This window comes from Pristiophorus japonicus, chromosome 1, assembly GCF_044704955.1.
Source record: "Pristiophorus japonicus isolate sPriJap1 chromosome 1, sPriJap1.hap1, whole genome shotgun sequence".
Classification (NCBI taxonomy): domain Eukaryota; kingdom Metazoa; phylum Chordata; class Chondrichthyes; family Pristiophoridae; genus Pristiophorus; species Pristiophorus japonicus.
The window spans coordinates 39,164,209-39,185,775 of record NC_091977.1 but is presented as its reverse complement, the minus strand read 5'-3'; positions in this window follow the sequence as shown (position 1 = coordinate 39,185,775).

The following is a 21,567-nucleotide window of genomic DNA, read 5'->3' as shown; positions in this document are numbered from 1 at the left end:
CCAGAACCGGTTCCAATATCCCAGGAATTTGAATCCCTCCCTTTTGCACCACTCCTCAAGCCACATATTAATCTGAGCTATCCTGCGATTTCTACTCTGACTAGCACGTGGCACTGGTAGCAATCGTGAGATTACTACTTTTGAGGTACTACTTTTTAATTTAGTTCCTAGCTCCCTAAATTCGTCTTGTCGGACCTCATCCCGTTTTTTACCTGTAAATAAATGTTGGTCCCTCAGAGGACGAGAACGGGGAATTAGTAATGGGATACATGGAGATGGCAAAACCTCTGAACAAATATTTTGAATCAGTCTTTACTGTAGAGGATACTAACAATATTCCGACAGTGGATAGTCCAGGGGCTATAGTGGGGGAGGAACTTAACACAATCACAATCACTAAGGAGGTGGTACTCAGTAAGATAATGGGACTAAAGGCGAATAAATCCCCTGGACCTGATTGCTTGCATCCTTTTGTCTTAAGAGAAGTAGCAGTAGGGTAGTGGATGCTTTGTTTGTAATTTACCAAAATTCCCTGGATTCTGGGGAGGTCCCAGCAGATTGGAAAACTGCAAATGTAACGCCCCTATTTAAAAATAGGAGGCAAATAAAAAGCTGGAAACTATAGACCAGTTAGCCTAACATCTGTGGTTGGGAAAATTTTGGAGTCCATTATTAAAGCAGTAGCAGGACATTTGGATAAGCAAAATTCGGTCAGGCAGAGTCAGCATGGATTTATGAAAGGGAAGTCATGTTTGACAAATTTGCTGGAATTCTTTGAGGATATAACGAACAGAGTGGATAAAGGGAAACCAGTCGATGTGGTGTATTTGGACTTCCAGAAGGCATTTGACAAGGTGCCACATAAAAGGTTACTGCACAAGATAAAAGTTCACGGGGTTGGGGGTAATCTACTAGCATGGATAGAAAATTGGCTAACTAACAGAAAACAGAGAGTGAGGACAAATGGTTCATTCTTGGTGTAGGCGTTAAATGAAGACTTCTCGCCTAAAGGTGGATTCCCTGATATAAGGAATCGACACCCCCGTCCGTATAACGACCATGGAATCAGTCAAATGAAACCTTCGGAACAACTAGTTTATTTCGAGCAAATGCAAGGGAAAGTTCAAACGTGGAACCTTCAAAGTACAAGAGATTTCAATTACAATTGTACAATTTTTTGAGGGGTGCTACCCTCCTACAAAATCATCGATTGGTCTACTGCTATCAGCGAAGTTACATTGATTTGTTGACTCTTATCAGACTAGCTCGGAGTGGTTTGTTCCCAACTGTCCATCTCTCATCACATGTCAATCATGCTGTTCAGTGATGTAAACTTTTCTCTAGTCCCTATGACGTGTGAATTAACTCTTGTTCCAAAATATTGGCTTCCTTATCTGTTCCTGAGAGTCCCGAACTAGAACAGTTTTTCATGAGTCACATATTGTTTACAGTCTATGTTCCAGACTGTTGCCCTTGGTGGATTTGTTTATGTAAATCTATACCAAAGTTTACACCACGGATGGTTCATTACCCATCAGGCTTCACTATTCCCTTCTTACGAGCCCAATGTAAGTGAGTGTATAAGCGTGCTTTACATACATAACCGGTCAATATTACAATCCATACCGTAAGACAGAAGAACTCCCAATTCCTCAGAACCTCCTAATTCCCTTGAACCTTCTTACTCAAGTGTACTTTTTCCCCCCTTATACTTGGGTTGGCGATCAGTAACGAGTGGGTTGCCTCAGGGATCAGTGCTGGGACCCCAACTATTTACAATCTATATTAATGACTTGGAAGAAAGGACAGGGTGTAATGTAGCCAAGTTTGCTGACGATACAAAGATGGGAGGAAAAGCAATGTGCGAGGAGGACACAAAAAATCTGCAAAAGGACAAAGACAGGTTAAGTGAGTGGGCAAAAATTTGGCAAATGGAGTATAAGGTCATGCGCTTTGGCAGAAAAAATAAAAGAGCAAGTTATTATTTAAATGGAGAAAAATTACAAAGTGCTACAAATTGAATCTTGGCTTTTATTGCAAAGGGGATGCAATATAAAAACAGGGAAGTCTTGCAACAGCTATGCAGGGTATTGATGAGGCCACACCTGGAATACTGCATGCAGTTTTGGTTTCCATATTTACAAAAGGATATATTTGCTTTGGAGGCAGCTCAGAGAAGGTTCATTTGGTTGATTCTGGAGATGAGGGGGTTGACTTATGAGGAAAGGCTGAGTAGGTTGGGCCTCCACTCATTGGAATTCAGAAGAATAAGAGGTGATCTTATCGAAACGTATAAGATTATGAGGGGGCTTGACAAGGTGGATGCAGGGAGGATGTTTCCACTGATAGGGGAGATTAGAACTAGGGGGCATAATCTTAGAATAATCTTAGGGGCCACCCATTTAAAACTGAGATGAAGAGGAATTTCTTATCTCAGAGGGTTGTAAATCTGTGGAATTCTCTGCCTCAGAGAGTTGTGGAAGCTGGGACATTGAATACATTTAAGACAGAGATAGACAGTTTCTTAAACGATAAGGGATTAAGGGGTGATAGGGAGCAGGCAGAGTAGTGGAACGAGTCCATGATCGGATTATCCATGATCGTATTAAATGGTGGAGCAGGCTCGAGGGGCCATATGGCCTACTCCTGCTCCTTTTTTTAATGTTCTTATTTTCTTATGTGCTCATGCCCTATGGAATACTGCTGCAACTTTGTGGTAGTAACACGAACAACACATTTTTATACTCATTTTTAACTTGGCATACCTGTGCATGCAAAATGTGTTTTGTATAAAACAAGAATGGCAAGTATGTGCGACAATTTACTTTTATGCACACTGTAATCTTGATATTCTGACTTGCATCAGTTTCTTGGCATTGTGTAGGCTGCTTGTCCTGCTTTGGAGCCAATAATTATTTCCTCTGGTAGTGGAGTTCAAAACACGGGGGTATAAACTTAAAATTAGAGCTAGGCTGTTCAGGGTTGTCATCAGGAAGCACGTCACACAAAGGGTCGTGGAAATCTGGAACTCTCTTCCCCCAAAAAGCTATTGAGGTTAGGTCAATTGAAAATGTCAAAACTGAGAGTAATAGATTTTTGTTGGGCAAAGGTATTAAGGGTTAAAGAACCAAGGCAGGTAGATGGAGTTAAGATACAAGCCAGCCAAGATCTCACTGAATAGTGGAACAGGCTTGAGGGCATTGACCTTGCTAAGGTGCGTGAGGTCGGCAGTATTCTGAAAGGTCCTGCGAAGGCCGCTCACCAGCTTTTACAGTGTAAATACTGAGCATGCACAGAAATTTAAGGGGACTGCGCATTAAGAGAAACAGGCCGTGCAGAAAAAAGTGAAGCTTAGAGGGAACATTGCTCGAGAGGCTGGGTGGCCTACTCCTGTTCCTATGTCTCGATATGAAACCAGCAGCTAGCAGTGTCGGGGTGGCAACATTCAACTTTGTGAGATTAAGGCATTTAAATTAGATGAAGGCCTTCAAATTATGTTTTGCAGTACTATCACATGCATTCATCTCTCATTTTCACTCCTCCTTATTTTAGTTAAAGTAAAGTAAGAGACATCAAATTCAGAGGATTTATGTATTTATTGGTTCAACGGCATGAATGGCCTTCTTCCATGCTGTAACCATTCTATGATTCTATGTGAATTTGGTACTGAAAATGTACTAGTTCCAGTGTGAGTTTGGTACCAGATTTGTCATGAACAACGTTATTATGTAGCCACAGATAAAGTGGAAAATAGGCCATTCCCCAGATCTAACACCTTGACCATACATACAAGAAATCTGAACAACATATCTGCTGAATTGGGTATGGAAGTCACAATTGGATTTTTGTACCATTATCTGGGACATTACTTTCTCAGAAAAAAAGTGCTAATAATGGAAATTAATGTTACGGTTCCCAACAGTGGAAAAGCTATCAAGTTTCATTCTTTCTTCAATAAATCTCAACTTGAGGAAAGCAAAGAATTCAGTTTGATTTTTTGTCACAAATACACTGATGGCCAAGAGATTGTTGCACTCAATCAATAGTACGTAAAATACTTGAACACTTCTCAATATGGCTGACTTGCTGTTCATATCACTGTTATATGTTGGCAAGTTTCGTTAAAGCACTTTTGACTTTACTCTTTGTAAGAAAGAGCTTTCATTTAAATATTTATATATTTTTCTATACATATGAATATATATATGTGTGTAAGTACATATACACACCCATATATATATATACACAAAACATTTGATTAGGATGGAGTGTAAAAGCTTTCAATCGGTGCTTCCTGTCAACTGCCCTTTCAAAAAGAGTTTAAAAAAAAGGAATTCATAAGGAATATCTCGTACGCTTTTGCTTGTAAATGTGTTACCTCAAGACGGTTGGACCTCACCAATAAATACAGGCTTCAGTGAATAACAAGCGGACAGCATGAAAGAGACCATGGCACTGCTCTTAATCATTCGCTTTTAGTTTCTGCATTCGACAGGGCTGAGCCACTGAATAACTTAATCGCAGTTTTAATTATTTTATTTATGTTCCATGAAGAATTAAACCACATTTCAGTAACAGCAGCAGTAAAATAGATTAGATTTACTCAGTTTGTATACCGCTGTCATCTCATTTACAATCCCCTCGATGGCATTTTGTTGCCAAGGTATTCAAATGACAGTCTTTGACATTCTTTTAAAGCTGTTTTTATTTCTTTAATTGGGAGGTTCTCCGAAGACCTGTTCGTTGAACCACAAGCTGTAATCTGCTTTCTGTCACCCTTTCTGGTTGACACAAAGGCAAACTCTCGAAGGTCTGTGCATGCTGTCCTAATCCCTTGTTAATTATGTCCCATTCTTGCTAACCTTTAAGGGTTCTTCGGCTGCTCTTTCTCTTCACACTCATGTTATCCTGCTCAATTGCACTGTCACATTTCCCTCCCTGAAGCCGAATAGTTAGAGAAACTAAGTTTGTTCGAAGCAGGTTAAGACAGAGTGTAGGAGTTGGTGTCAATCACTCTGGATGAACTACGTAATCTTCTGTTGATCATAGCTTCAGGAAATAAAGATGTTTCTTATTCTCAGTTGGGATTTAATTAGAGAGTTGACAAATTCAGCTACGAATATTAATTTTGAATGTCAAGAGGAGTTCTTTGTCCCCAGGTTTCTCACTATTTTAAGGCACGAACACTGTCACCAGCTTGAAAACCTTCTATAATGGCTTTGGATTTGGATGGTGTGAGGACCCATCAACAAATTTCAATAAGTGAAGTCAGCAGTTTTAGAGATTAACTAATTCAAAAGTGCATTTATTATATTAATGTCTAAAATTCAGCTCATCCATGACTCGGCTGCCAGTATACTAACGTGCACCAAGTCCCGTTCACCCATCTTCTTAGGTAATCCCTTGAATCGAGGATGACTTGCTTCCACACCAAAAAGGGATGAGTTCACAGGCGTTTCAATGAGGGACCTGATATTCCAGGTCCCGAACTACATGTTGAAGGGTGGAAGATGCCTGTGCATGGATTTTTTTGACATGTGGTGGCCGTTGCACACCAGCCACCACACGGGCTTGACAGAGCTTGGTTTTGGTCCAGTGGCAAGGACTGGAGACCAGCTCTGCTGCATGGTCCTAGTGCGCACACATATCGCAGTGTGGGCTGGCCCGTGCTGCTCCAGGGTTCTCACCTCTGCTGGGCCCTGAACTCATGCCTCTCCTGCACACCGACCTTGCCGCTCTAACTGTACCTGCCCGTGCTCAAATCAGCGACCTGGATTATGGGGACGTCCAATCCAGTCACCCACTTCACTGCTGTCACCCTCCTGCACCAGCTCGCACTGCTCTCTGGAGTGGAATGCTGCCATGCTGCCCATGAATCCCATCACTCATCACCGCTGTGCTCGCTGACCTTCATTGGCTCTCGTCCAGCAACAGATAGAATTTAAAATTTTCATTCATGTGTTTCAATCACTCAAAGCCCGTACCTTCCTATCATGGTCACCTTCTCCAGCCCGAAAACCCTCCGATCTCTGCACTCTTCCAATTCTGGCCTCTTGTACATCCTCAATTTCCATCACCCCACCATCGACGGCCATGCCTTCAGCTGCCTCGGCGCTAAATTCTGGAATTCCCTCCCTGTTCCTCTCAACCTCTCTCCTCCTTTAAGACACTCATTAAAATCTACCTCTTTGACTAAGCTTTTGCTCAACTCATAGAATCATAGAAATTTACAGCACAGAAGGAGACCATTCGGCCCATTGTGTCGGTGCCGACCGACAATCAGCTATTCAGCCTAATCCCACTTTCCAGCTCTTGGTCCGTAGCCCTGGAGGTTCAAGTGCATATCCAAGTACTTTTTAAATGCAATGAGGGTTTCTGCCTCTACCACCCTTCCAGGCAGTGAGCTCCAACTCCCAACCACCCTCTGGGTGAAAACATTTCTCCTCAAATCCCCTCTAAACCTCTGACCACTTACTTTAAATCTATGCCCCCTGTTTATTGACCCCTCTGCTAAGGAAATAGGTCTTTCATATCCACTCTATCTAGGCCCCTTATAATTTTACACACCTCAATTAGGTCTCCCCTCAGCCTCCTCTGTTTTAAAGAAAACAACCCAGCTTATCCAATCTTTTCTCATAGCTAAAATTCTCCAGTCCAGGCACTATTCTCATTAGTCTCCTCTGTACCCTCTCTCTTGTGCAATCACATCTTTCCTGTAATGTGGTGGCCAGAACTGCACACCGTACTCTGTCCAAATACCTCTTCATGTGGCTACGTGTTCAATTTTATTTGATAACGCACCTATGAAGCATAGATGTTTTACTATGTTTACGGAGGGTGGAACGCAGAGGCCGGTTGGAGAGCATTGCAATAGTTGAGTCTGAAGCTTATCTGATCATTCTTCTTAAACATAGAAACATAGAAAATAGGTGCAGGAGTAGGGCATTCAGCCCTTCGAGCCTGCACCACCATTCAACAAGATCATGGCTGATCATTCAGCTCAGTATCCCTTTCCTGCTTTCTCTCCCTACCTTGATCTCTTTAGCCATAAGGGCCATACCTAACTCCCTCTTGAATATATCCAATGAACTGGCATCAACACCTCTCGGCGGTAGGGAATTCCACAGGTTAACAACTCTCTGAGTGAAGAAGTTTCTCCTCATCTCAGTCCTAAATGGCTTACACCTTATCATTCTGGCGCAAATGTAAACAAAAAATCATACGTTAACATAGAAACATAGAAACATAAAAAATAGATGCAGGAGCAGGCCATTCGGCCTTTCGAGCCCTGCACCACCATTCAATAAGATCATGGCTGATCATTCACCTTAGTACTCCTTTCCTGCTTTCTCTCCATACCCCTTGATCCCTATAGAAACATAGAAAATAATGTAGAACTAAGCCTACCAGTATATCACACTACAGGTTTTTTTCTAAATTTACTTATAGGCTACTTGTGACAGAGGCTGAAAGGCAAATTTTGGGTTACTCTACTTGTTACTTTATAGCAGAGAATTGCTCAGTGGAACACATGCCTGATTGACGGCATGCTCAATTTTTTGATAACTAATTTCAATCACTGGAAAAATGAAGAGAATGAGGATTTCTCCTGATACCGGAACAATTCTTTATCAAGCAATACCACAAAAAAAAACCTCGTCACTCTTCTGAGTGCTGATTGTGGGATCTTGCTGTTCATGCAGTAAGACCAGAATGACATTCAGGATTGGGCTGATAAGTGGCAAGTAATATTCATGCCACATAAGTGCCAGGCAATGACCATGTCCAACATGCGAGAGAGTCTAACCACCGCCTCTTGGCTTTCAATGGCATTGCCATCCCCTAATCCCCGACCATTAACATCCTGGGGGTCACCATTGACAAGAAACTTAACTGGACCAACCACATAAATACTGTGGCAATAAGAGCAGGTCAGAGGCTGGGTATTCTGCAGGAGTGTCTCACCTCCTGACTCCCCAAAGCCTTTCCACCATCTACAAGGCACAAGTCAGGAGTGTGATGAAATACTCCCCACTTGTTGGAGCTGCACTCATCCAGGCAACACTCAAGAAGCTCGACCCCATCCAGGATAAAGCAGCCCGCTTGATTGGCACCCCATCCACCACCTTCAACATTCACTCCCTTCACCACTGGCGAGTTGCTGCAGTGCAAGGCTTCTTCGGCAGCAACTCCAAAACCCGAAACCTCTACCATCTAGAAGGACAAGGGCAGCAGGTGCATGGGAACACCACCGACTGCAAGTTCCCTTCCAAGTTACACACAGTCCTGACTTGGAAATACATGGCCGTTCCTTCATTGTCACTGGGTCAAAATCCTGGACCTCCCTCCCAAACAGCACTGTGCGAGTACCTTCACTACACGGACTGTAGTGGTTCAAGAAAGCAGCTCACCAGCACCTTCTCAAGGACAATTAGGGATGGGCAATAAATGCTGGCCTTGCCAGCGACACCCACATCCCATAAACAAATTTTTAAAAGATGGTTACTGCATTTGCATACATTTCAAATTTAAGTATTTGACCTTTGAGACATGGTAGATATAAATACAATACCAGATGTTAACTTTCAAGAGTTTTGCATTAACACAAGGGCATTTATGTCAAGAAATGTGTTTTGAACCTGGAAGATAATTTTCAATGTCAGCGTTGCAGAGTCACATAAATCTTGCAATGTCATTTTGTCAGGTTGAGGTTGTGATTCATTGCCCTTGTGTGCTTTGCCAATTAATATTTTCCAAATTTTGTGTGACAACTTTGCCTTAATGTTTGGGAGTCAAAGGCGGCAATATTGAGTTTGTGAATTGTACCGAGACATGTTGTAAGAACTCTTATTCTGTGGGACTGCCTTGCAGTCTGTTGACCTGTGCCCTCAAAATTATTTCCACATACTTCTGGGCAACCCGACATGCCAGGTTAACTGATCCTGCTGTTGGTAATTTCATAAATATCTTCTGGAAGACCCCAAATTTGACCCCTATCTAAATTAACCATCTTCCCAGATAACAAACAAACAAAAAAATCCCAGAGGTCTCTCCTATCCCATTCAGAAAAAACACACTTGCATTTGCATTGCAAAAAAGACACACTGGCACCTCAAAGTCATCTGGAAAACAGAATAAGCACCGTTCACAAACAACACAAAAATGCTCATTCCCAACAAATCAATGTGGTACTCACGCAAGCCGGAAAGCTTGACGCCCTTTGCCCAGCAGATACAGAAAGACTCACCTCTCTCACAAAAGTGGCTCATTATGAGCAAGGTAGCACTATATTATCAATGTTTCTCCGTGATGTTTGCATAATTACCAATGGACGACAAGAAATCACAAATTCATTATATTCTGTCAAATATGATTCCAACCCCATCAGAACTAACCTTAGGAGATATATGACAAGACCCATCTAACCTTTTGCTGCACCAGATCAGCTTTACCAAAAACAGTGGTGGAAAAAGTACCCAGAATAGCTTTTCAAAGGAAAGTGCAATAATATTTCATTCAGAAAATATTATTGGAGTAATATGAAAGGGCAGGGGACTGGAATTAAATAGATAGCTTAAAGAAGAGGCACAGATGTGATGGACTAGAATGGACTCTTTCTGTACCGTAAGGTCTGGAGTTCACACTCGATTGCCCTGTTCCTTTTGCCGCAATTCGGCCGAAATCGGCATAACCGGTGCAAAGGATCGCAGAATTTTGAGCGCAATTTGCATTCAGCGCAAATCGAGTTTCAGCACACTTTCACACCAGTTTTAAAAACATCGCGCTGGAATTACTCACCATTGGGAGTTTCCGCTAATTTCGCTCATTTGCGGGCCTTCAGGGAGGTTCCCAAAATTATGCTGTTTTTCTTTTGGACATTAGGACACTAAAAGATACATGTTAAAAGCTTTTGAATGGAATTTTAATTTTAATTTACTGAGAAATTAACTCATGTACAACAACTTATATTTATATAGCCCCTTTAATGTGGTGAGATATCCCAAGGCACGTCACAGGAGTATTATGAGACAAGAAATTTGACACTGAGCCACATGAGGAGAAATTAGGACAAGTGACCAAGAGCTTCGTCAAAGAGGTATGTTTTAAGGAGCGTCGTGCAGGAGGAAAGAGAGTTGGAGAGGCGGAAAGGTTTAGGCAGGGAATTTCAGAGCTTAGGGTGCAGGCAATAGAAGGCATGGCCACCAATGGTTGAGCAATTATAATCAGGGATGCTAAAGAGGGCATTATTAGCCAATATAACTAGAAAATTGTTTCATATATTTTATTTAAAAAAGTGAATTTCAGTTACTTAAAATCGGGTTACTCAGAGTTGGTGGATTGACATGATGATTAAAAATTTTTTTTTTGTGATAAACCCATTGTTAGCTGTTCTAATCAAATTTCATCAAGTTACCACTCTTAAATATACAAAGGAAATTTTTTAAAGCAACATTTTTTTAATTCCGTTTTAAAACGCTGCCCAATTGCACTAGTTCAGAGCAATTTTCCTTTGGCGATATGCAAATGAGCGAGTGGAAACACTTTTTCAAAATGGGTGCAATTTAGGACACAATTTGCGCCCGGATCACCGATTGTGCCAAAAGTGGGAACTCTACCCCATAAAACTCGATGCGGTCGAGGTTCCACTTTGGGCACAATCGGGAAATTGCGACCAAAATGCATTTGAATTTATGCTGGATAGTTACACTTTAAAATTGTTTTCCATAATCACAAACATAAAACCAGCACAACCTGGCACCGTAATAGAATGTAGTTGATTCTTTTTCTTCTTTCCATTAAAAAGTATTCCTTGATGGTAACCATGGTAAGACTGGTAACTTGCAGCTGAAAATTGTTTTATCACCAAAATAATTATTTTTGATGAGAGTCCAGTCCCCGACCTGTGAGTAACCTGATTTAAAATCACTGAAAGTGACTTTTAAAAGACTGTATTGAACTATTTCATAGTTTTATTGGTGTACACTAGTCAGTTCCTTCATAAATTAAATATTTTTTGACATGAACAATCTTTTAAAATATGTCTGCAAGTGTCTGTGCACCAAAGAAAACGAGCACTTTTTGAAGCGCCTTCCCGAACCAGGGCAATCGTGCAATCTCACAATGTCGACCTGGGGGGTGTGGCCAGTTTTGTGGGTGGGGCCTGATCCGGGCATATTGAATATTGAACCAGCAGAAAATACGAGTGCAAGTGGTTTTGGGCGCAAATTATTTGCATTTAAAATTCTCCGATCTAGTGCGCTGGTTCGATCGAGTCCGCTCGGATTGCGCTTATATAACTGGCGGAAACTCAACCCCATCTATTAGTCTACAGGTGAGGGAAAAAACAATTTCCACCTCCTGAGCTATATAGAACACACAAACTGGCAAAGCACCGCACTTGGAAAGATTGCCAGCAGAATTTTATGAAATTACCGAAAGAAGAAATACCTCAGAGCTGGTATCCAAGACTCAAAGCCTTCCAATATGTAGTTCTATAAACATACTCTGAAAACCTGACATGATACAACAGGGAAATAAATACATTCCAGAGCTCCCAAATTCACTCCCTGACATCTCAGGCTTGTATTACATTTTGTGTTACAGAATAGTAATATCTATGAAATAAATTAGGAAAAGATGGAAAACAATATTCGAGAGCATAGGTTGCTCCCCAACCATCAGGGGTACATTACACTTCAGATGCTCTCCTATATGATTTGAATACTTAGAGATCAACAAGACATTTCGGGTTGGATTTTTGGGTCGTTTGCAACACAGTTTTTGCCAGGTTTTGACCTTCCATGGTGAAAAATGGAGCGGTGAGCTCTTTTACGTCCGGGAGCCATTCCCCGGTCGGGTTTTGTGGCGGTGCTAAGAAGCACCACTGGGGAGAGCTTAGCCAGGTGTGCAAGGGCTCTCCTTGCGACACCAGCAGAAATTTCGACTCTCACCCAACCCGTATGGCCCGAAATGCGCCCCGTGATGACCGCCAGGGAAAACACAGCAGTCCTGCCCTGCCGGCGATGGTGAGTTGAATAAACTGCAAAAAAGGTAAGTTCCAGTTTTTATTCTTTTATTTTTTTTGTTGCGCTTTGTGTTGTAAGGTGATGGCAATGATTTTGTGAATTTTTTTCCCCCTCCCAAGGCCTCTCTCAAAGCACTCCCAGCCCCATAGTTTAGTTGGCAAGGTGACCATTTTTGCGCCGCGAAAGTTGTACAACGCCGCCCTTTGCGCAAGGGCCAAATGACAAAAGTTGCTGCACCCAGAGCAAACGTTAATCGGGCGGTAAATTTCCAGCCCCACCTCCGTTTTCGCCCCGTAAACGGAAAAGCCGAAAACCCAACCCTACGTTTTAAGGATACCTGGGTACTTAATTTTGTTCTGCGATGTTCTGCTGGTGGAATCGCCCTGCTAATGAGTAAACATTCTGGCCTGTATTCTGTTCCGATACCAGATGTTCCCTTCAATGTGCTGGACAAATTATTCTGACAGGCAAAACACTCAGAATTAGCCTGAAAAGGCTACAACTTCCCAAATGAGGATACTCGATGCTGAAGAGGGAAGAATTCTGTTTAGCTCTGCAAGTGCCTAACATCAACCGAATGAGTCAAGCATGCGATCAGAAATTCAAGGAAATGCACAGTTCCTAATTGAGTAGAAGTCAGTACAGCGCCTCCTGGGACTCACTGTAGTGGTCCTGATAGAAAATAGATGCAGGAGTAGGCCATTCGGTCCTTCAAGCCTGCACCGCCATTCAATAAGATCATGGCTGATCATTCCCTCAGTGCCCCTTTCCTACTTTCTCTCCATACCCCTTGAACTCATGAACTCATTGAATGGCTTACTCCTGCACCTATTTTCTATGTTTTCTATGTTAGCCGTAAGGGCCATATCTAACTCCCTCTTGAATACATCCAATGAACTGGCATCAACAACTCTCTGCAGCAGGGAATTCCCCAGTGAGGCCATTTGGCCAGGGCTAAGGGCTGCGTGCTTCGGCCCCTCCCACACAGTTTTGGGCGCCTGGAGCTACTGCACATGCGCGCCCACTGTAGCGCGCATGTGCAGAGGTCCCGGCACTGTTTTCAGCGCAGGGACCTGGCTCCGCCCCCTACTGCTCTTGCTGCGCTGCGCCGAGCTGCAAACGACCTGCAGGGAGCTGGAGAATCTGGAGGGTTTTTTTTGGCGCACTTTGTGGCGTGAAAAACGGGCATCCAGGTCGGGACTGCGCCGTTTTAGGCGCGGCTCGAAACTTGGGCCCGATAGATCTATGTAGAGCAACCTTCATCCCATCTCTCTGTTCCTGCACTCTTAACAATCTTACTGCTGAGAATATACTTGCATTCACTGTCCTTTTTCCCAAAATAAATGACTTCACATCCAGAGGAAGCTCAAATTCAAAACAATACCAATATTGGATCATTGAAAATGTTTGTTAATGTGTTGTGTCACAATTCTGAGCCAGCGCAAATTCAAAATAATCAATTGCAAAAAAAAACATGGATTCTCGTATAGTTATAACCTCAGTAATCTATGAACTTCTCTCTGTTTCGCACAACAATTCGTAAGTATTTTAATGGAGCCTGCCTGCAAAATTCAAATTGTAATGTATGCGCCTGTGAGTATGCTCACAGGTTTGTAGAGCTGCTGCATTGTGAGTGGCTTAGCCAGTCATGTGATATTCACGAGCCTCAATAAAACCCCAGTCAGTTGGGTCTTGGTCATTCGCGTTGAGGTATGCAGTTGTGAGCCTAGTGGATGAGCTCGAAATGTGAGTTGTGATTGTTAAACCTTTGTTAATAAACCAACTAGTTCTTAATAGCAATGTATTGCTATGAATTCTTAAGCAAAGACCCATGAAGTAAATACATTACACACATCATTAGGAAGACTATCAACAGGAGTAGGGCATTCAGCCCCTCGAGCCTGTTTTTTTTTCTCAGTTTGTTTACTTTCATGTCTTCTCATCCACTTTTAAAAAGAGGTAATCTTTGAAGTTGCAAATGTCTTAATACACGAGTTTGTGAAACTCTGCGTATATTTTGCAGAATGGTCTCCGATCAATGAGCAGGTTATCCATTTGAAAAAGTTACCTTTGATTTCGCCACCCATGGCACACTCAGAACCAAATTAAGCCCGTATATTCCAAGTTCACATAAAAAAAAAAGGTAGAAAATTCTCATTCGGATAGTATCTGACTTTAGAAGACACGTGTCACAATCTGGTTTTGTTTCCTGAGACACAGATGAACTCTTGTACATTTTCACTGTTCCATGATATTATTATAATGGCTGAGCAAAATCTTAAGCCTGTGTAATAGTTTCTTTTACCTAAACAGGATGAAGTAGACGCACACTTTTTCCCAGCATACACCCGAGAACAGAATCAATCAGGGCTCGGATAAAAAAGGATGATGCAATGATTACGTACATGTGCCAATATCATTTCAGTTACTAATCATAAAGTAATGACATCCCAACATGTTGGTATTAAATGGCCCGTGCAGGAAAAAAAACAAACTCTTAAAATTGCCTCTGTGTTCTGACATCTTCAGGGAAAGCAAAAGACATGAAGCCAACCTGTCAGAATTCAATTCTTTGCCCCCAATGTAAAAGTATACATAAACCATATTCTTTGTAGAATCATTCACATTATGTTGTCAAAATATTGACCAGCTGCAGTTTTTCTTAAACAAAAGCTTAAAACATGTTGCAATGGCAAAAATCCACAATTCTGTCTACAGCCAAGTGCATTTCCATGAAAAGTTCTTGTCCAAAAAATAAATGTATTCTTAAATGATTCTACTGCTCAGTCCATGGATTTTTTTTTTTTTGGATAGCATCTCTGTATTATTCCCATCGTTTCCACCATTTAATTAGATCATGGCTGGTCTGTGCCTCAACTCCATTTACCCACCTTTCAACCATATCCCTTGACACACGTGTCTCACAACACTCTATTAATCTGTCTTGAAAATTTCAAATGCCTAGCATCTACAGCCTTTGGGGAAAGAGTGTTCCATATTTACACTCTTGAATGGCCTAGCTCTAATTTTAAAATTGTGCCCCCCTTGTTCTGCATTACCCTACCAGAGGAAAAGTTACTCTGTAACTACACTAGCAATTCATTTTATGATTTTTAATACTTCAATTAAATTACCCGTCAACCTTCTAAAATAATGGGCCCAGATTCTCCTTTACCAGTCTCTTTATTTTAATATATTTGTAAAAAAGACTTGCATTTATTTCGCGCCTTTCGTGACCTCAAGACGTCTCAAAGTGCATCACAGCCAATTAAGTACTTTTGAAGTGTAGGCATTGTTCTAATATAGGAAACACGACAGTTCATTTGCGCACAGCAAACTCCCACAAACAGCAACGTGATAGTGACCAGATAATCTGTTTTTAGTGACGTACATTGCCCAGAACACCAGGAGAATTCTCCTGCTCTTCTTCGAATTAGTGCCATGGGATCTTTTTTGTCCACCTGAGAGAGCAGACGGGATCTTGGTTTAAAATTTTGTCTTAAAGATGGCACCTGTGACAGTGTAGCACTCTCTCAGTTCTGCACTAGAGTGTCAGCATGGATTTAGTGCTCAAATCTCTGGAATGGGACTTGAATCCACAATCTTCTGACTCAGAGGCGAGAGTGCTATCTGAGCCTTGCATGAGACCTTTTAGCTTCGATATCCTTTTTTTTCACCAATTTCATTTTTGCACCTTCTATTCCTTACTTTGCAGCCCTTTGTTGCTTTTATATTTTCCTATCTCCTGAATGCACACATTTCTTTGCATTTGTTTTAGCCTTTTCTTTTAACTCAATACTGTCTCTTACCTCACTTATTGATATTGGTTGCTTATCTGCACAAGTGGAACTTTTGCCTTTTTAGGGGTATGCATTGGTTTTGCATTGCAACACATACTTCTGATGATCAGCCATGATCTTATTGAATGGTGGTGCAGGCTCGAAGGCCAAATGGCCTACTCCTGCATCTATTTTCTATATTTCTATGAATTCTGTTTGTCTGTAGGTTTACCAATTAAGAGTTCAGTTTATTTCTCATCCCTTCAAATTTCACCTTATGTTCCCTTACCGTCAGCTAACTAATTCTGTTTTTTAAAACTCATTACTTAAAGCTAGTCTTGCTTGTTCCTTATTTAGTACCAGCCAATCGTTACACTTGCACTTGCCCAAGTACCTTTTATGGGCTTTTGCACTGGAGGTTCCGTTCAACCAACTATCGAAAAAGCGCAATGCCCTCTGCAGAGCAGCTGGATTGGACAAGCCCTAACTTCTTCTGGCGAGCTAGTTGTGTATAGATCAGGTAAGTACAGCAATTTTACGCCATTTCATGTATTTCAATGGCGAGTTTCTCGGTGAGATACCATTGTCGCACAGCTTTTGGAAGAGCAGGGCATCTCAGAGCAACTTCCTGATTTACGCAAATGCAGTCGCAGGTTGTTGCTGTCCGGCTTACATGTTAGTCACAGTGAGCGCTGTTACCCTCACCATTATTTCTACCACTTTGTTCCAGAAAACTGTCTTGAATATATTCTAGAAATTTGTTGCCTTTACTACTTGTTCTGCTTTTCCCAGTCTGTGAATATTAAAATCTTCCATTATAACAACATTATTTCTGCTGCATGCTTCCCTGATCTCTCTTTCTTTCTCTCTATCTATATCCCTGAAGAACATAATAAATAGGAGCAAGGAGCAGGAGTAGGCCACACGGCCCCTTGAGCCTGCTCCACCATTTAATACAATCATGGCCAGAATAAAACTGAGGTGAAATTAGAAGGACAAATTGCATAAACTAGCTTTGTATTCCTTTGGGTTTAGAAAATTGAGGGAAGATATAACTGAGGTAATTAAATGTTAAAGGAATTCAATATGGTAGCTACAGAGACATTTAATATGGTAGCTACAGATCAGCCATGATCTTATTGAATGGCGGAGCAGGCTCGAGGGGCTAGATGGCCTACTCCTGTTCCTAATTCTTATGTTCTTATTATTTCCTCTGGTGACAACATTCTAAACAAGGGTGCATAATCTTAAAATACGAGCTCGATCATTTTTAGTAGTGAAACCAGGAGCACTTTTTCCACGCAAATGGAAGTGGAACTTTGGAACTCATTACTCCAGTTAGTTGGATCAATTAAAATTTTCAAGATTGAGATTGATAAATGTTTGTTAGATAAGGGTATCAAGGGATATGGAGCAAAGGCAGGTGAATGCTGTTGAGGTACAGATAAGCAATGATCTAATAGGTTTGAGGGGCTGAATGGTTTACTCTTGTTCCTATTTTCCTCAATCTGATATCGTAGTGCTTGCGCTGACATGGGGCATCAAGAGTGGAGCATTATAGTTAAAAAAAGATATTTCTCAAGTTTAAATTGAAGATGAATTTTTGATGATGTGGTCCTCAGCAATCTGATGTCAAATCTCAATTGCTGTCAAGCAGCTGGGCTATTCAACAGTGATCACCTATTGTTAAAATACAAGTATACCTTGCACGCAGTCCATAAACAATTCTGGTTTATCTCTGGAAAACCAAGGGGACACCATCAAAGCAGATCTCAGTTCCGACAATCATTCCCTGTTCAGTCAATCTGCCCTTGCTCCAGTTGAGGAAGAATGGTAAACTTTTGGAAAATTCTATGAAGGCTATTGCGATACCTGCCTATTCAGCTATTTTGTACAAGAAGTCGATAATTTCAGAGTGTGAGCTGTGTTTTGTTCCATCTGAACGGATCCGGGACCGTGTGAATCAACAACAAGGGCTGGTAATTGTATCCAGCATACACCTCTGGAAATCCCCAAGAACGCCAGCGTAAATAAAATGGCCTTTCAATGGTGGTAATTTTACCCAGCATTCCCCGCGGAGGAGAATGTGCCGCACCCAGACTACAGGAGCTCAGTGCGCAGGCGCGGTCCTGGCTGGGTTTGGCGCATGCGCGGTGCGTGTTTGGCTGTTGAGGAACTGCAAGTGTCCAAGACGCAGGCCGGGGAGCGGAAGGACCCCTCCAGGGAGCAGTACATGCTGGAGCAGGAGAGCAACGGCAGTGAAGTGTGACGTCATCAAGGTCTAGGTCGGTGATTGGAGCGTGGGCAGGTACAGCAAGAGCGGCGAGGTCAGGACGAAGGAGCGGCGAGGTCGGGGCGAAGGAGCGGCAAGAGATTGTAGAGGGACGTGATCAGGGCCCAGGAGAGGCGTGAGTTCAGGGCCCAGAAGAGGCGCGGGCCCAGGGGCAACATGGGCCAGCCCACACTGTGATATGTGTGCACACTAGGTCCGTGCAGCAGAGCTGGTCTCCAGTCGTCTTGGTTAATCCTTCCTACTGGACCAAGACCTAGCTCTGTCAAGCCCGTGTGGTGGCTGGTGTGCAAAGATCATCACACATTAAAAAAATCCAAGCACAGACATCTTACATCCTTCAAGATTTAGTTCGGACCTGGAATTTTAGGTCCAACATTGAAACACCTTTTTGAAATGGAAACAAGTCATCCTCGATTCGAGGGACTGCCTATGATGATGATGTTCCATCTGAATGAAAAATTGTCATCCCGTGGTAAGCTGGTCATGCTTGCACAGGCCACAGTTGCACCAAGAACATCCTCATAAAGGTTCAGCAAAAACACAACAAACCTTCCAATCTGGATTGCCTATTACACACGAGTATCAAAGGATTTAAAAAACAACTCACACTTTATTCCATCAACCACTATGATATTTTTTGTTTCAAAGTTCAGGAATTCGCTCCCAAAACCACTCAACCTCGCTCTCCTCATTTAAAACCTTCCTCTTTGACCAAGCTTTTGGTCACCTGTCGCAATATCTCCTTATAAGAACATAAGAAATAAGAGCAGGAGTAGGCCATTTGGCCCCTCGAGCCTGCTCCGCCATTCAATAAGATCATGGCTGATTTGATCTTGGCCTAAATTCCACTTCGCTGCCCGCATCCCATAATCCTTTACTCCCTTATCGCTCAAAAATCTGTCAATCTCCGCCTTAAATATATTCAATGACTCAGCCTCCACAGCTCTCTGGGGCAGATAATTCCAGAGGATTACAACCCTCTGAGAGTAGAAATTTCTCCTCATCTCAGTTTTAAATGGACAGCTCCTTATTCTGAGACTATGCCCACTAGTTTTAGTTTCCCTTAGGAGAGGAAATAGAAACAGAGAAACATAGAAATTTACAGCGCAGAAGGAGGCCATTTTGGTCCATTGTGTCCGCGCCAGCTGACAAAGAGCCACACGGCCCTTGGTCAGCAGCCCTAAAGGTTATATATAAACCTATGAACAATGAACAATGAAGGAAAGGCAAAGGGCACCCAGTCCAACCAGTCTGCCTCACCACAACTGTGACACCCCTTTTACTAGGACATTCTATACTCCACCCCAACTGGAGCCATGTGATCTCCTGGGAGAGGCAAAAACCAGATGACCCTATTCTCTTCTTTGTCAATTACAGTATCCTCAAGCCATTTGGGCCCCATGGCTTGATTGAGGACGAATACATGATTATTTATTTCTATACATCTCCCCCTTGAATTACGGTCATGGTACTCGTTTTGTGACTTGCGCTTGCCCTCAACTATGTCGGTCAGGACTGGGTGGATGAGGGACAACCGAGTTTTGAGTGTCCGTTTCATGAGTAGCTCTGCGGGCAGGACCCCCGTGTGCGAGTGCGGGCGGGATCTATAGGCCAGCAGGAGGCGCGATAGGCGGCATTGTAGGGAGGATCCTTGAATCCTGAGCACACTTTGCTTAATGATTTGGACTGCCTGTTCTGCCTGACCATTGGAGGCCGGCTGAATGGCGCAGTCCTGACGTGGTTGATGCCATTGCCCGACATAAACTCCCAGAATTCATAGCTCGTGAAACACGGGCCATTATCACTAACCAGGATGTCCGGCAAGCCATGGGTTGCAAAGATCGCACATCGGCTTTCCACGGTGGTAGATGACGTGCATGAATTCAGGATGATGCACTCAATCCATTTCGAGTAGGCATCTACTACAATGAGGAACATCTTCCCCATGAACGGGTCCGCGTCGTTAATGTAAATGTGTGACCATGGCTTGGTGGGCCAGGGCCACGGGCTGAGCGGGGCCTCCCTGGGGGTATTACCCAGCTGGGCACAGGTTGTGCACCTGCGAACACAGTGTTCCAGGTCTGAATCAATTCAAGGCCAGCAAATGTGTGACCGGGCAATGGCCTTCATCATCACAATGCCTGGGTGCTCGCTGTGGAGTTTCCTGATGAATGCCTCCCTGCCCTTCTGGGGCATGACTTCCCGGCTGCCCCATAGTAGACAGTCGGCTTGGAAGGAAAGCTCATCCATCCGCCAGTGGAACGGTCTGACCTCCTCCGTGTGCGGGCGCCCAATCCCCAGTCAGGTCACATTTCTTAATCAAGGATAGGAGGGGATCTCTGTTTGTCCAGATTTTGATCTGGCGTGCTGTGATGGGGAGCCTGCACTGTCAAAGGCATCGACAGCCATGACCATCTCAGCGCTTTGCTCAGCTGCCCCCTCGGTGGTGGCCAGTGGGAGCCTGTTGAGCGCATCAGCACAGTTTTCAGTGCTGGGCCGGTGCCGGATGGAGTAGTCATTAGCAGCTAGCGTGAGAGCCCACCGCTGTATGCGAGCTGATGCGTTAGCATCGACAGCCTTGCAGTCTGACAACAGGGATGTGAGTGGCTTGTGGTCTGTCTCTAATTCAAACTTCCTACCGAAGAGGTACTGATGCATTTCTTTTTACACCATAGACACATGCAAGCGCTTCCTTCTCGACCATCCCATATCCCCGTTCTGCTTGAGAGCGCAACCTGGAGGCATAAGCCACAGGTGGTAGCTGACCCTCAGCATTATCCTGCTGCAATACGCACCCAACCCCACAGGACGATGCATCACATGTCAGAACTGAACGTTTACAGGGGTCGTACAGGGTCAACAACTTGTTTGAACAAAGTAGGTTTCGCGCCCGATCAAAAGCCCGTTCCTGACGGTCCCCCCAAAACCAATCACAACCCTTACGCAGGAGCACGTGTAGCGGCTCCAACAACGTGCTCAAGTTCGGCAGAAAGTTCCCGAAATACTTAACAGTCCTAGGAATGAACGCAACTCTGATGTGTTGCAGGGCCTGGGTGCTCGTCGAATCGCCTCTGTTTTGGATTCGGTGGGCCGAATCCCATCTGCAGCAACCCTCCTGCCCAGAAACTCAACCTCAGGAGCTAGGAACACACATTTAGACTTCTTGAGTCGCGGGCCTACCCGGTCCAGTCAGCGTAGCACCTCCTCCTTGTTGTGGAAGTGTTCCTCAGTGTCTCGACCCATGATGAGGAAGTCGTCCTGGAATACGATCGTTCCAGGAATGGATTTAAGCAGGCTTTTCATGTTATGTTGAAAAATCGCGGCCGCTGATCGAATGCCAAATGGGCACCTATTATAAACGAACAGTCCCTTTGTGCGTGGTGATGGTGGTCAGTAGATTCATCGGCCAGTTCCTGGGTCATATCAGCTGAAGTGAGGTCCAACTTGGTGAACAGCTTGCCGCCTGCCA